This window comes from Aphis gossypii, chromosome 2 (genome assembly GCF_020184175.1).
Source record: "Aphis gossypii isolate Hap1 chromosome 2, ASM2018417v2, whole genome shotgun sequence".
NCBI classification, from domain to species: Eukaryota; Metazoa; Arthropoda; class Insecta; order Hemiptera; family Aphididae; genus Aphis; species Aphis gossypii.
The window spans coordinates 66,161,827-66,178,725 of record NC_065531.1 but is presented as its reverse complement, the minus strand read 5'-3'; the positions used below and the strand labels follow the sequence as shown (position 1 = coordinate 66,178,725).

Here is a 16,899-nt window from a genome sequence, read left to right as displayed (position 1 = left end):
ACTATAAAAATACAGTGATATAATATTATAGTTGGCAAGAATATTGCATCATACACTTAACTATAATATGTTTAGGTAATTTCATAAGAAATGTTGGAAATTTTTATTTATTTTAAAATTTAATTTATATTGCCTATTTTTTAATATTATCGGAGGTATATACCTCCATATACGCATAACTTACTATATTAAGTTTAAAAATATAATACAATACGACATTAAACAAAGAATTAAAATCTTCATAGCCAAATCAGAAAAAAAACTTTATTTACCTTGATAATAAATTTGTCATACGCTTCAATCATCGACAATCAAAACTTGATTGAGTTGAAGCACTTTCCATCAAAAACACTTGCTAAGTCTTACTATGCCTAGTGATCTCATGTATTACATTTAAGTTAATAAATTGTGCCATTGAACTAATGCTACAGAAGGATACATAAAATATGAGCACACCTAATATCTGGCTTTCTTTCCATCCCCGACAAAAAACTAAAATCATCCTAACACTTTTATCAATACATTATTTATTATATTCTTCTTTCGTATTCGGTCTTTATACACTGAAGTTTTCGCGATCCTGGGCATGATTTTTTTTTTATTTAGTGTAAGTACGAGTATAGTTATTAAAAAGAGGCCTGCAGTAGTTTCTCTTTAATCCACAGTCAATGACCAACCTTTCTGATATAAAAATATTAATATTGTCTTTAATATTTTATCGTATTTATTGGTTATTTTTTTTTTTAAATAATAAAATATGTATTATTATCGTAAATCTATATTATAACTACGGGTAATTGAAAGTTTAACAATATTTATATACATCTATAAAGCAATAAAATACGACACATAGATATTTAAAATGTATAATAAAAATATTGTATTGACTTTAGTCATGTACGTGTATATTTTAATCGTTATATTACCAATAGTTTGACTACCTTTATAAATTTACAATATTATCTATAAAGTAGAACTGATAAATTTTTTTTTATTTAGATATATCGTATAAATATACACTATACAGGGTGATTCGTAAAACATGATCAACCCCTTTTTTCTTCAATAATTCAGTTATTCAAAATCTGATTTTTATCTGATTTTTAGATAATATATAAAATATTTAAATAATATTAATAATATTATTAATATTATTTTTTTAACATTATTAAATATAAAATATTTATAGGTACATTTTTATACATTTTTTTATTTACTTAGAGACTATTTTCAAATCTATGATATTTGTACTGCTTAAAGGGTGTTTTGTGGAGATACAAATTCCATTTCTTAAATGAAAACAGTGTTTTTTACTCTAAATTATTTATTGAATATTTTTTTTTTTTTTAGATATTATATGCTTTATTCAAAATTAGAATGAGTAGTTTTTGGATAGGGTATTTAATTTTATGTACTGAGGATAATAGGTCCATAATAATAAGTTTGGAAGATTTAAGGGTTATGGTGAGTTGAAGTTATAAGCATTAATATTAATTTATCAAAATGTAATATTTGTAAAAATAATTCAAGTACCTAATATAATATAAGATCTATTTTATAATTTAATAGAACCATTTTTATTATTTTTAAACAAACAAATCACTAAAAAGCTACTCGTTTGATTTTTGAATTAAGTACATTAACATTTTGAAAAAAAAATCATCGGCCATCTATTAGATAATTTTGAGTAAAAAAGATGGTTTTCGTTTTAAAAACAACAATTTTAATGGCTACAAGACACACCTTAAGTAGCATAAAAAATCTCAAATATTTTAAAATATGGTTAATGGTTATTATTAAATTCAAAAACCAAAATGTATTATAAACGATAATGGAGTGTGCAAGGTATATGCTTGATGATTCACTCTGTATTTAAACCAAAAGTTAACATTAATATTCTGATTTTTGACATGACTAACACTTAATTATAATTATATTAGGTGTTTTGTATATTATATTATAATACACATTGTACCTGTTTATTATAGTATATAGGTAATCTAAAGAATACCTGACACTTTTTAACAGTAAAGAAAATTTCAGTATTATTATTCAGATTTTTTACCAACTTAGTGTATAAAATTCCTTCACACGCTTTCATAGAATGTTCATGATATGTAGGATAGTATTAAAATACAATTTTTAAAATCATAATATTTTTTTTTCTTTTAATGTATAATTACAGCTTAATTATTTATATGTAATTCGCACTTTATTATTTTTATTACTTTTATACCTAATTAATAACCTTTTTAATTATATTAAAATATTATTTACGTTTTTAGTTTGGATTTTTGTACTACATTTTAAAAATATTTCACTTAAAATAATGCAATTGTTTATGATTATATCGAAGAAAAAATTGATAATTTATTAGTGCTACGATTTTTTAAAAATTTACCCCATAAGACTAATAAAAGAAAAAACTAATTAACAAAGATTCAAAAAGTAATAAAATTAATTATTACATACTAATTATATCTTATCATAACATGCTAATGTGTGGTTTGATAAAAAAAAACAGCATTATAAAACCTTATCTCTAATTCGAGAAAGTAATTATATATAATATGTTCAACAATTTTATATTATATTTTTGAAATACAATTCGAGATTATTAGTTGGGATAAAACTTTAAAACTGTAGATAGTAACAAAACACCATTGTTATATAACACCTACAGCAGTTCACGTTCTTTATATAAATATAACGTGACTTGGGTATTCGTACGTAACTATAATATAGTTGAACCTAAACTGGAAAAAAGAATCTTGTAAAACCATATAACAAATCTCTATCACAGATATCATATTCATCGTCACCTCGGATCCACCAAATTGAAATTTTTGAACAACAAATGTAATCGTTGTATGAACGACGTGAATATTATATATTATGAATATTTTTCATACGACCCGTGGCCGATAAACATGTAAATTGTGGAGACGTAGGTCATGCGGTTATGTATATGCGAATCACAATATTAATAGTATGTATTGTCAAAAAATGATGATTCAAAAATGTTTTGAAATTATGATTGAAATGAGATGTTCCAGAGGTCAGAAATAGTCTGGAATTCTGACTGTAATAATACAATTATAATATTATACACATAAATCGCGATTCGTCCATTTTAATGAAATAATTAAATTTTTACATATCTGTACTGTAATCGTATTATCATTTTATATTCTTCCGTTTTAAAAAACGTACTTATAGTACTTTTATAAAATCGCATGCCGTACTACCGTTATATAATATCCATTGTAGATATAAAATAGATAATAAGTATATATAATATGACCGTAGGGTGATATATTATATTATTATATTTCCATTATATTATAATATATTATTATACACGTATTTCTAATTATACTACAAAATGTACTACAACGATTATTCGTATTATTTTAAGTGTTTAAGTAATGTATATACCTACGCTCTATATTATAGGTGTAATGTACGCCATGACGATAGTGGCGTTTTTATTTCACCGAAAAACGAGCTCGACTCACGCGAAACATTTTCCATTAAATTCGGCGAGAATAAAGAAAACAAACCCACCAATATAATATTGCGAAACGTGTGTCAAATATTTTAGTCGATTTCACTGCATCCGATAAAAAATAATCCAATGAGATAAGTTATTACGCATACTATTATTTGTAAACTATACAAACCATTTACAGCTGTACAATACTATAATAAATTTTAAATTAATTGTTGTTTTCTGTCAGTTTCAGCTAGTACCATACGACTAGCAAATAGATTTTGCAGATTAACATTCCCTCAAACAATTTTTCTCATGGCCTTTAGATGTTTAAATGTTATTTTATATTGTTTTACGTTATTCTGGCGATTGGTTATAGTCGTACGCGTTTATCTTTATTGTATGTCCACCTAATATTATTTTTCTAATGATTTAAGTTTTATTCTTATTTTGGTTGACAATTTTTTTTTCAATTTTTACTCTAACCCCTTACATCTGGTCTAAACGATATTATCATATTAACAATATTTTAAGAATTATTTTCGTTTATACTTTAAAGTATTTACATTATCGAGTGACAACTGTGGAGATAATCCGAAAAGAAAAAAATAATGTATATTATAAGCTACAGGGAATGGTAGTTACTATTGAAATATTATGATCTTTAAAACGCCATCTGTGCTTAAAGTTTTTCATCCGTCTATTATTAGGTTTTCTGACTATGAAAAGAAACTTTTAAATGAAAGTCGCGGCATCACATGCGTCCATTTAGCTTATGTTATTTAATACTATAATATTGTTAGATGTCGAAAATGAAAAAATATAATTTTTATTTTTATGTATTTTTTAATATTAGATTTAATATCTTTAGTTTATATTAAATAAAAATAGCTAGCTATAAAAAATAATAACTTTAATATTGAGATAATCAAATAAAGTTATCATCTAAATAAACGTATTAAAGCCTTATGCAAATATTAACACTTGTTGTGCATAAGAATAACATTTTTTGAATCGAAAAAAAGTGTTGGAAGCGTAAGTAGGATGCCTAATATCGTATTGAATTTCTATATACGTCAGAATATCGATGTCGACCTTCGTTATACAAATTAACCAGGATGACCGCGCACTGTCTGTAGAGTTTTCTTGGAATTCTCATTTTTGGTAGTTATTAATTCGATTTTAAGCTCATTTTGTTTGTTTAGCATAGTGTTTGTATATAATTAACGCGGTGATTAGGTGTTGTACATACATTTTGTCGTGTCGTCATACTTGTCAGCAGTCATCATACCTAATCATTATTAATGTTCGCTAAAATTTCGTGCGTTATATTTAATATATAAGTACAAATGACAACCGTAATAACTAATATAAAATATTGTATCGTTAAATCCGCCGACTCTCAATCGTGAGTCATGGGATTTGAAATTTATAAAAAAAAACCGATTTTGCAAAGTGCGCGAGACATTAGAATATTCTATGACAGTATTATAATAATATCGTACCCAACGTTCAATTACAACGTTCTCAATTATAGCGATGTTATAATTATTATATTTCGGCTTACGTTTAAGTTTATCACAGATATTAGATTTCATGTGGTACGAATATATTATATATAATATATAATATTGTACAGTGGCAAACATTTATCGTAATAAAAATAAGGAAAAAAAAATGATAATACTTCAATTCTCAGACAGTCTGATACAGATAGCAGACAGCCGTAAAAATCTAAAACCGTCAACGATTGTGCACTATTTATATTGTACTATATTAACTATTATATTATAATCTATTATCATAAATGTTATCGTTTTATGTTTCAGGTCTATTAATCTTTTGTTGATAAATATAACTATCGCCATCGTTCGTGATTGTATTTAAATGGTATTTTTGTGTTATTTATTGATAATATTATTATAGCGTATAGGTGTACACTATACGGCAATAGATATTGAACATAGAAATTTCATGACCAGCATGGCCCGTGGCTTTATGCAATCCCTCTCTACAAATCATTAACTGCGGAGTTTAGACTAAAACTAAAATATCATATAGATAGGTACTTGGAAAAACTCTGGAAACATGTATTCATTATAATGCAATGTTATATTCGTAGAGTGGAATACGTAATATTAAGTAGGTAAACGGTATTTCATACCAAGTATAATATTATTATTTTATATACAAATTTGTATGTGTGAAATGTGAATTTGAAATCTAAACGAAATTACGTTTTTTAGAGTCGGATTAGTTCAAAATTTCACACCTTTCAGTTTCCTAAGATAAGACTAGCGTACTCGCATTACTTGTGCTTACATCAAATTTCGGAAAAGTAGGTATACTTGTAAGCCGTTGAATTTCTTACAATATATATATATATATATTTATATTTTTCTGATAGTTAATCCGTTTCTTCGAGCGACAAAATCGTCTCCGGCGACGTTAGTGTTGCGTAAATACCTCGGCAATAAATATACGCCTTATATAATATCTGCAGACCTGCCAAAATAACCCCCCCCCCCCGTATGTCCCACCACAACAGTATGTGCATTATTTGCCGTTTTTCTTTTTCTTTCGCCTTAAGATTTCGTTAAAATATTTAAATTTGTCTTGGCGTTACACGATGGGGCCATAGCTGTTCATCTAATCTAAATGTAAAACACGACTATTATACAATAGGTATATGTGTATGTACAGCTCTGCAGAGCTCGTTCGATCGTCTTATGCAAATATACATAGGTACACGATGTAATGTAATATATTTCTGCAGTCGGTGTAGTGTTTGACAACCGCGTAGTATTATATTATTATTCAGGTGGATGTAAAGAGAGTACAAATGATGAGGGGACGTTGAGTAGAGAAGAGTTTGAGAACCAAGTTCCGCAAAAAAAAAAAAAAAATAGCTGCACTATACAACGACGACGAGGCGTACAATGTTTTTTATCTGTCTGATGAATATTGTTGACGGAATAATAATATGAAAGTTTATAGTTAACATTTGTTTGAATAAGTAAATTAGACAACGCATACGTTAAATGCGCGCTGTTATTATATTATAATAACACAATTTTCTGAAGCCACTAGTTAAAAAATTACGGAAATCGCATTTTAAATGTTTATGCCATTTATACACGCAAAATGTACAGGTTTTAACAGCAGGATAATATCGCTTTCCGATTAAAAATTGAAAAAAAAATGTACCAAAATCCGAATGATTAAATCATACGATATGTTATGTTATACGTTAAAAGTTATATAAATCTACCATCGTTATACTTGCAGTCCGAATTTCATATAAAATGGTAGTTGAGACAAAATCCAGTGTGTACATAATTATATATACGACGAATCGTCTTGAAATGGCTTGATATTGAGTTGAATAAACAAAATCAAAAATCGTTAGCGATTATACCATATTATAGAGAAAAGGTGCCCACTATATTTTATTTTTCTCAACCTGTAATTTTGACGAATTGAAATTAAACAAAAATATTTAATATTTGAATTTATGTACCTATGTTACGTAATATAATCGTATATAACAAAAATATTATATATACTCGTATTTTTGTATAACATAATCAAAATATTTTTTTTTCAATAAATTATCTTTAAGTCTGGTATTTAATCAAGGTATTTAGAAAATTTATTTATTATAATTTATATTATTTGTATTTTGTAGTATGAAGAAATGTGTTTATCAAAATTAAGTGGAGAGATAACGATAAAATTAAAATATTATAACTTTCAACGGTTATTGAAAAGAAATATTGTGCACTATAATAAAATTAAGTTTGGGGTTGCCACTGCCGGAAACGATGGTTTATTATCTTAAAATTTAAAATCCCATAATCTTATTTATTTTTTTAAGAAATATTTTATGCTCCTTTTCTTTTTTTTAATTCGTTCATCCATTTAATTCGATAAAACATTAACGTTTAATAATTATTTTTATATTGGGAGATATTTTGTCATTATTAAATGCATATTTATTATTTACATTATAATTCATGATATTTAAATATATATAACACACATTTTAAGTGCATTTAATTCCAGTCTTAAAACAGATATGTGAACGTATCGATGATTATAATACACGTATATTATACATTTTAAAATTGGATATCATGTTATAATATATTTTTACTGAACAAAACGGAACACACGCACATAAATGGTTTTGTTTTCTATATAGGTACCTATTATACACCCTGTTTCGCTCGGTGTTACGAGTTTACGACAAACCACATTGACGAGTATTGGCAAACTTTTAATGAAAAAAGAAAAACCAATTGAAATAATTTATCATCATCTGCATTAACTACAATATCACGTACAACTGGAACGCAAATTTTATTAGAACCTGCTCGTTATACCCGTGCACCTGATATTTTAAAATTTTAAAATATTATACTGAAAAAACAACTTTGAAACCGCGCCGCTAGAGCATGCGTAATCAGGTCAAAAAACCAATATAGTTTTTATAGAATACTACATGATGATGAGTGATTATTATTGTTATTTATCTGCACGTAGGCTTTATGAGGAATAAACTGTAGGATGAGGGTGGTGGACTTCATTTCGTTGTAAAATAATATTGGTTAGAACGTAAAAATTCGGAAAATATTTTTCTGAATTGTATTTATTTTTAACTGTTTGTATATGGAAATATATTTTGCTAGGTATCAAAATATTTATTTACAAGAAAACGTAAACATTTTGAAATTAAACCGATGCCAAATGTTATTTTGAAATCGTATTTAATTAAAACGTACCTACTCTGTTGGAAATATATTTGTTATAGGAACCGTTTACCTAACGTTAGTCAATAATACATCAATATAAGATTCTGAAAAAATATTAACGAAAATACGGTTCCGAAAAATTATTGTTCAGTTTATTACAGTTAAAAATATTATTATGTTTCCAAAAAAAAATATTTGTCAAAAAATTACATTTCCGACATAATATATTTCAAACGGATTATATTTCATGGTATAATATTATGATTTAATACAATTAGAATTCCAACAATACGTGTTTTCAATGAGACGTTTTTCAACAAAAATACGGTTTCTAACCCATAATTTTCCTACTTTTCGTTTTGATATAAGTAATATTATAATATCGTTCAGTATAGTAAGGAAACTTATTCAAACTTATTCTTTCGAGAAATAAAATTGTTTAAATTTATTTAAAAAACAAAAATTGAAATCTCAATCACAAAAACTTTCGTCTATTTCAAAATTCTCATCTAGAAAAAAATAATCAAAATAATGAACGCATTGTGGTAAAAGAAACGCCTTGTGAATAATATAATATGATTATTACTTATAACGTCCAAAATATAATATGCTAGGGTTGCGTGACGACAATCTGTTGGGGATCGTATAGTTTTGCATTTTTCGAAAATAAATGTTTTTAATTTTAAACAATTTGATTCGGACCGTGCAAATCGCCTGTACAATATGTAACCATGTATACCTAATATTATAAACGCATGTGTCGAACATATATACATTATAACCGAGAAATCACGCTCCAGAAACCCATTAGAAACGGACGTGAAAAATGATTCGACAGCGTGTGGCGCTTCGCTGTTATAAAATCTCAGCTCATTTGTCAAAAACGTCGTCCCATCGTGCGCTTCGAATTCAATATCGAATTTAATAACAGTCAAGTGGACGTATTTAAATCGAATTTCTTGAAAAGCGTTTATAGAATAAACTTTGATAATATAATGTAGTTGGACAGAACCTTGTGCACGGTCACCTACGCGAAAACTATTAACCAAGTACGAGTGACCCTAAAAATACAATATGGTACATAACGATAATATTAATAGTCTTATTATAAATCAATTCAAAAATGTATAGCAATTTAAGTAGTTAACGTATTCTTATGTTAGGTTTTGATCGCTTAATATTTAATTCAATCAATATTCAACATTATAACCTCATCCATAACCCAGATTATATAAAAAAGTAATAATTTATTAAGAAAATCTAATAATGTAACGCTAAAAAAAATCTAGACCAAAATATATAAAGATACAGCATATAATATGTATTGTTTCTTCGCTCAAAACTCGGAGAAAAACTAATAATAACTAAAAAAACTTTATATGATATTTATTTATTAATTCGAATGTGCAATATTATTACGAAATACAATATCGAGTTGAGATATTGTTTACTAGATGAACAATATTATCTAGAATCAAATTATTATACTTGAAAAACTGTTATATTTTATATATTATACCTAAGCAATATTAATTTTTAAATCGCCGAAACAAAACACATTTTTTGTTAAATGTGTTGTTTTTCACTTCAAATAGTAGATACATATATTTTTTACGACTACATTTCATTTCTGCATTAAAGTGAATTACAATTTCTTATCCAACTTTAGGTTTTCAATAAATGTTATAACCTTAGTAATTAGTTTATTGTGTATTTGTTGTGTTTTTTTATTGTTGTGCCTTCTTCGGAAGTTGTTGAAAAGTTTTATTAATACCTTTGTTGCATCCTAAAAGAGGTGGACAACTAATTAGTGAGTTAAACTGATATATTTTAACTTAATATTATAAAAATTGCTTCTATGTTTTCAACTCAGATATTTATTTTATTATACAGCACTAATAGGAAATATATCAATATAGGCACTAAGCTGTTATGAAGTAACCTGACCTACCGAACTGTTCAAATAATTTATGCGTTAAAGTGTTGAACATAATTTATAATGTATATACTATATACTGTCTACCAACTTGTTAAATATTTTATCAGAAACTTCAATTTTGTTCTCGATTTTGATTCAGTGTAATCTGCATACCTACTTTTAAACACTAAGGACTCATTATAGCTCGAAACACAGGAACACTTTTCAACAACGAAATATATCACATACATAAATATTCATTAAATTACCAAAAATGAACTTAATTATGCAACAACTTTTATAAACATGCGTTGAAAAATATAAAAAATATGCATGTCATGAGAACGAGCTAAAGTGGTAATTGTTCACTGAATATGCAAAACTATTTCATATTTTTACAAAAATATACCTAGCCTATAGGTACCCAACTATAATTGAACGTATGTATAAAAAAAAATCTAAAAATAATTTAAAGGGTATAATTAAAATACATTATATATTACCTATTATGCAATAATTTTTAAAAATAGTTTGATTAAATCTTAGGCACGAAATGAAATAAAGAAATGGTATTATTCCATAATAGCTATTGCATCTTATTTGAATATTGTGATTTATGTCGAGATAGGATGTTGATAACTTAAAAAACACACAAAATTTCCCTAAATAAAATTCGAAAATGCTCTTAAAAAATGACGGAACAAATCTACTTAAATAAGTGAAAAAAATAATAGTTATTAATACATATAATGAGTGATAATGAGAGTTGGCGTAATTTAAAATATGATTTGTAAAATTTTAATAGTTAATAAACATTTAAATTTTTAAGTTTGATTTACAGTAAAAAAAAAATATTTCTGAATAAAAACAAGAATTTTGTTATTTCGCATACTTTTTGTTACACTGTGCACTTAAAATGTGTCTTATGTTTTCAAACAAGACGACGACGTCTGTCAATTAATAAAAATACAAATCTTATCGGTACGTGATAGGTAATTTTAATCACAACAAAAATTCCACAATAATAATAGTACATTATTTTTTTTTTTTAATATTATTCAAATTAAAATTTAAAAATAATACCCCCCACGCTGTAAAAAAAAATACAAACAATTATCTAAAATATAAAAAAAAAATGCATTTATAGCTAAAAATTCAAAATAAAATTAGTATCAAGGAAGCATGTACAAAGTATAACATTGTATAGGATCAAAGGAAAATAATGCAAAAGTCATAAAAATCCTATAGCTATCTTTATGACTAATATATTATTATAAACCAAGAACAGGTAGAAAAAAAATTCTGTTTATAAATTATTGAACCAATATATGTTTCAAACTAAAAGTTATGATAATATATAAGTAAGACATATTTTAGTGCACAATATTTTACGGAAAAGGAGGGGAGATGAAAGTTAAACTTCCAAATCTTTTGTAAACACCACTTTTATAAGAACTACCCCATTTATAAAATATACACTATTAAAAGTATTATATACCGTAACCAAGGGAAGTAATAACAGCAATCGATCAACATGTAGTGATGTGACAAGTATTCGAATGTGAAAAATATAATCACAATTATAATATCCCAAGCAAAGGAAATTACATAATATTGTATTATCTGCTATCCAAACGATTTAATAATAATACGCTAGCTGTGCCTCTAGTAAACCGAAAAAATTCAATAATATCTAAATTATTTCAATGATATGATAATTTTACTGATAGTTTTGGACTTTTTATTAATTGTGTCATACTATAATTTAGTTAGAAATGTCACCGCAGGCCTTTAATTATTATAAGTCTAATAATATATTCTCCACGGAACGAGCCATAAACCCATTGTGATGTCCATCTGACTTAAAAAGAAAATTTAATCAAGTCACTTTTGAAAACTGCAGAGTTGTGCGAATAAATTAACTTGACTTTTAACTCGTTTGAGATAATCAAAAAGTCACTTATATCATAATTGCATTAACTACTATTTTGGGTTTCCAAAAGAAAACCAAAAAACTTAAAAATTCAAATTACGATCGCTAATTAATTAAAGTATACTTTTTTATGCATAAAACTTAATGTGTATTTACTGTGCTGGATAAGACATTGAGTATCCTAATTACTAAAAAATGTTGGCCCCTTTAAATACAGTTTAATAAAATAACATTAATAGTATTTTTTTTTATATACATTTATAATCGTTTAAAATTAAAATTTTGACGAAATAAGTTAAAATCACGAAAATGTGTGCATTATTTTGTAGTTAAAATATTAATATCCATATAATATTTAAAAGATTTAAAATAATATATCTATAATCTATACTAATAATAGCACTTTCAACTTTTGGACTATAAGTGCTTGTTTACATACTTGGTATGCCTGTAGAGATATAATATAGTTTTATTTCAAAAACTAATAAAAAAAAAAAAAGTATAATTATTGATATATTTGTATAAGAAGTCTGAGATACAAAATATATAACATACTCTTTTTACGTAGTGATATGAAATTATATTATGCTTAATTTAAAAAAATAGTTAGAGAGGACATTTGGAAAATCATTAAGTTTAAAATCTATCAATATTATTGGTGAGCTAGTTTTTCTTAATGGGAGGTACATGTAAATCGATCCATTTTGTAAATGTAGGTTATAGACATACTGTAGACATCATCCACTAATTAGTCGTAAACTAATGACCTAATTTCAAATATTTCCACTAGGGTGTTTTTGATGAACTCTAGCTAAATTTGACTTGAAAATATAATGTTAGAAAAACCTACCGCATAATTTGTTCTTATTGGAATTAAAAAAAAAAATGTAGAGATAACATCGTTAGTTTGTTATGAGTATTTAAAATTCAAATGTTACAAATTTTGATTGTCAATAGATACATAATATAACATTTTTTTTTTCATGGATAATAATGTCATAAAATTAAATTTTGTTCATCGGTTAACCCGGTACTGCGTATATTCAATATTAAATAAATAAAATATTATTTCAGTAAATTACAATAATGCATAAATACTAAATAGTATAATTTAAGTTTATTGTTTTTTAAAAAGGTGTTTTTAATACATATCATCAATTATAATATATTTTTGTATACAAATCATCTAACACGTATACATATTATCAATAATTTGAATTATAGTTATGATGAAATACGCATATTATTAAAAAAGATTTCGTAGCAGATCTTAACATTACGACTCATTCGTCATTTTCAAAAGAACGTCATAAATTTACGATAATGTATATATATCATCAAATACATCATCCCGGTAATTTGCAGTCAAACGCTCGTCTAACGAACGAATTGAGGTAGGTATAGCTTCGGATAATTACAAACAATACACGCATATTATTTTCAAATACTTTTGTACGATCCGAAAACGATCTATTACATCGCACGCACAATGGTCGAAGCTCGAAAACCGTTCAACATAGGTAGAACCATGTATAATATAATATAATTGATAGCTGGTGTTACATAGTATTTGATAATATTTGTAAATAATTGAAACTTATTGCGGTGTGGTGTATCCAATAGCAAAGTTATGTATTGATTGATTGATAATAGTTTAATGTTAATTGATTGATATCGTGTAAAGTACAATAACGTATTAACGTATCGCGTATATATAAATCGTACAAGCTTTATTCGATAAAGGATAAACTATATAATAGAATATTATTATATATTATGTTCTATCGAAGCTTAGATATTATAACATCCATTATCGTAGTCATTAGTAGTCATTTATATATATATATATATATAGGTTCTTATATTTTATCATATTGTATAACAATTATTTTTTTTATTATTGTTGTCCAGTCAATTAGTGACAACTAAAAAAAGTACGAAACTAAGCAATACTTGCAGTTTATCAACCATTAACATTCATAGCACATAAAATGTTTTAGAAAATGTCGAAAATAGTGGGGAAAAAACGTGGATATGATCAAACAGTCAAAAGGTTTTTCCGAGCAGTTTAATTATTACGCGGTTGGGGTGGTTTAAACTTGGTGTAAACGAGATCAAAAGCAATTCTCGCTCGAGCTGAGATCAATGTATATACCGCTATATGCGGTTCGAAAACGAGCACTCTAAAATTATTTACGCACTGTGTACACACATGAGTCTAGTGGGTTTACCACCTAGACTATATAGTTGAATATAAATGAGAATAATAATAACTATGTGAATATAATGGGTGGTTCATTTAAGGTAAGACATTCATTAGTTCGAATAAAAACTGATTTTTTGAAAATTTTCTTTTCTATTCGTTATCGTTATACAGTTTTTACTATTTTTAATTTCATATTCTGATGCAGAATAATCTTTGTAGTATTTTGACATAAAAATCAAATTTCGAATGAGTAATTTATTGACTATAAATTTATAAGTATTCAAAAATTAGAAAACAAGTAAAAAACACTGTTTCCTACTTTACTCCACTCATCTAAGCTTATAAAATTAAAACTCTTACAGTAGGTACTCATTCAAAATTAAATATATATATACATAAAAATTCTGCTAGATATGTTCTGATTAGAATAAAGAATTAAAAATGTTGCCGTTAAAAAAAAAACAAAAAGGATAATGTTAAAATTATAGAAAATAGTAACAATTTATATTTTTATTGACTTAAAATAAATGATGTTAAAAATATTTTCAAAAACGTTGATAGTTATTGAAATAACTAATGTCTTACATCAAGTGGATCACCCAGTATTATAATATAATTGTCCTATACGCATTTTCCAAAATAATGAGCGTGTACAGTGGTTACACAAGGTTTGCACGCTCCACGAACGCCGATACTTACTCAAGTCCTAAACGTTCGAAATTCTCGACAAAATATGACGGTACCTAGTTATAATATTGTCGTTGAATTGGTTTAATATTACACATTGGTAATATAATATATACAATAACATTTAAACTTATAAGCAATAATACAAGTCCGTGAATCTATTATTTTACTGAAAGCTCACACAGTAGAAATAATAAATAAATAAACACAATATAATGTTTTATATACTTTAGAAGCACCAATTAACTTCTTGGTAACTATATATAATTACCCAATAACAATAACGATGCGAGATTATAATAAACACATGTTACAATATTATTATCGTTACAATACCTATATATTGTATTATATCCTAACCGGAAAGAAGACGATGGAAATATAACAAAAATAAAAAACTCACTTGGCCGGAAATGTGAAGTACGATTGAAGTGAAGTATACGGTGTCTGCGTCGCGGTGTGGGTGGGTCAACGCTTATGTAGATGTTTTTTCACTATTCGATTGAACTTATTTTCTCGTTCGTTCGAAATCTACGCGTAGATTATAGGTACCAGCGACAGACAGTGTTGTGACTTAATGATAGTACAGTAATAATAATACGACATCAACGGTGAATATTATAATAATAAAATTATGATACTGCCTCGACGAACACGCGAGTTCGGTAAACAGCGTACGCCTGCCGTCCGATAACGCGCACGTCTTTATATAGGTAGCTAGTAGACATATACGCGAACCTCCGCTGACGCAGAAACGTAACCCGAGCGGGGAACGAGAGAAAAAAAAATTGAAATATAATGAGCGAAGCGTGCAAGTAATGGAAAAAAAAAATCCCCGAAGACTACGATAACAATATTCGTATATTTATCTAATTTTTTTTTTTCAATTCGGATCGTTGTAGCCGCGTAAGCTCAGTGCACGGACTCGGACGTGAGGCGTTTCGAGACTAGGGAAACGTTTAAGCGTGAAACGTGCGATGACGGTGAGGGTGGAGGGAGATCACCTGATGGTAAGGTGGGACGATCCGTCATAATAATAATAATAATAATTATTATTATTATTATTATTATTATTATTATTATTGGCAATGATCGACGACGCGTTTTGTTTGTTTTTTCAAATCGTTTTTCACCTTGGCACTGTCGTTGGCGTCATCTTCAAACCTGCAGTGATGGAGACCCGATACACCTTACATAACAATAATATGGTGTGCAACCGCCGCAAAAATATTTCGCATATACCTACAATAATAATAATAATATGCACTATAATAGTATAATTATTAGTAAATCGAATTTATTGATCCGTGACTCCAAGGGCAAGGGCGAGCACAGGGAACGATGTATAACAATATATTGTGTCCGTCATCTCGCCGAAAATCATTCGAGGTCGTAGAGAGAGAGAGAGAGAGAAAGAGAGACAGAGAGACAGAGAGAACTGCGCATACATGATTGATAATTTGTTTTTTTTAGAGCGAATATTTGGGATGATCCATTTAACAACGTAAGAAACTCATTATTTTAAAAAACACTAAAACGTTTTTGAAAATATTTCTTCTCGTGATACATTTTAAGTCATTACTAACAATATTATGGAAAAACATTTTTCTTTTACTTTTCGAATGTCAACTTATGTTTTTAATTTCATATTCCGAAATATATAATAATACTCGGAGTATTTTATTCTATAAAAATCAAATTTTAGACGAGTTGTTTATTAGTTATAAATTTAATGTAAACTATAAGTATTTTAAGTTCAGGAGAGTGGAGTTATGGATCAACATTTTAATTTGTATCACTGTGTCTACACTCCACTTAACTATAAACTTTTAACACCTACAGCTCACAAACTATATTCGTCCAAAATTTGATTTTTATAAATCGACGAAGTACCTAGGTACTGTAAAA

At 26.8% G+C, this 16,899-nt stretch overlaps 1 protein-coding gene across 1 annotated transcript in view; it reads right to left on the bottom strand.

Annotated features, from left to right (window-relative positions):
- Positions 1-15,937, bottom strand: part of LOC114119006 (aromatic-L-amino-acid decarboxylase-like) — a 32,497-nt gene extending 16,560 nt beyond the window's left edge. Inside the window, exon 1 of the mRNA XM_050200641.1 lies at positions 15,395-15,937. The gene's annotated coding sequence lies outside the window, so the exon portion shown is untranslated. The remainder of the gene's footprint in view (positions 1-15,394) is intronic.
- Positions 15,938-16,899: the final 962 nt, after the last annotated feature.